Source organism: Motacilla alba, chromosome 3 (genome assembly GCF_015832195.1).
Source record: "Motacilla alba alba isolate MOTALB_02 chromosome 3, Motacilla_alba_V1.0_pri, whole genome shotgun sequence".
In the NCBI taxonomy this organism is placed as follows: Eukaryota; Metazoa; Chordata; class Aves; order Passeriformes; family Motacillidae; genus Motacilla; species Motacilla alba.
In genome coordinates this window covers 10,392,290-10,393,731 of record NC_052018.1, presented here as the reverse complement: position 1 = coordinate 10,393,731, position 1,442 = coordinate 10,392,290, and positions in this window count along the sequence as shown.

Genomic DNA, 1,442 nt, shown 5'->3' with positions numbered 1-1,442 from the left:
TTCTTTGACATTCAGTGCATTTACACCCTCCAGCTCATTTTTCCAGAACAAAGAAGGGGTCAAATTTTTCTGCCAGCCACATTCTTTGCATCTCACTTGTGAACAAGAGCAAATGTGATAATTGCTCCAGCATGGATGAAGAAGAAAGTCAGGAAGCACAGTGAACAGAAATGTGACTCAGGAAAACCCAGGCCAACCTGAGCCAAAGCAGGAGGCAGACCTGCCCTCCTGTAAATAATTCTCTCTTGGTACAACAAAACATCTCTGAAGTGCACGCTGAGGATCAGACAAGTGTTGCACTTGCAAGGATTTTCACGTAGAATTTCTCACTTCCCCTAGCACTTCATTTTATTCCCTCCCTGCTGCCTTAACTTCACATATTATCACTGACTAGAAAAGGGGAAGCAAAAGTCTTGGTAGCCCCCAAGGAAGTGAATTCACAGCTGGTAAGGCCCTGCAATACAAACCAGCCAACTCTGATCTTACACAAGTCTAGCCAGTTTAAGGGACTGGCAGAGTTGGCATGAAGTTTAAAAGCACTTTTCAGCTGTATTTAGCTATGGAAACAAGTCTTCTAAGTTCAATCCTTTTGCCTGGATTCAAAATTTTCTGATTTCCAAGCTCCCTCCAAATGTTTGGGTTTTTCTCTAAACATAGCCCCCATGGTTCCAGTATAAGCAAACTAAAAATACAGAGGCCAGTTTACAGAACAAAAAATAAGTTTCTTGCAGTTCAAAACCTTACAAAGGTAAATAACTGTAAAGCTGCAGTAAGACCCACCCCGACAGACAGCAGCTCCTGATTTCCCTGCTTTGTGAAGGGAATAATTTTCCTCTATTTCTGTTGCTCCATCTCCTCCCACCCAAGCCATAGCACCCCAGAGTAATTGATGTTGCACAGCAGAATGCTGAGGACAGGCCTGCTCTCTTCTCCTTCCTTGGGGGTACAATCTCCAATTCATCTTGGAAGGCAGGTTTTAGGGAAGGCTTGGGGCTGCCCTCCTACAGCCCTCTCTGCTCTCAAACTCCTGAGGGCAGAAGACCAGGAGCTGGAGGAAACCCTGCAGAAGATTTGCAACTTATATCACCATATTGGGGATGGTGACATTCTGCACAACGAGAGGTCCCAAAATCAGAACCAGCATGAAATGTTGCAGGGCTCTAACAAAGCCATTTCATTCAAGTCTCCAGAGCCCATTTGTATCCCACACCAGTGCCTCCAGCCAGAGCAGCTCACTGCAACCAGGACACTTGGGGCAGGGTGGGAGAGAAGGCAGGCCACACTCTGACCCTTCAAATGCTGATGAATCTCTGTGTTTCTAGCCCCAAAAGTCACAGTTCTGTAAGCCAAATTCCTTAAAGGCCTAGGTGGTCTTAAAAACAACATCTACTTTTTGAAGTGTTATACACAACAATGTTCATAGACAGACTGTGCCAGACACA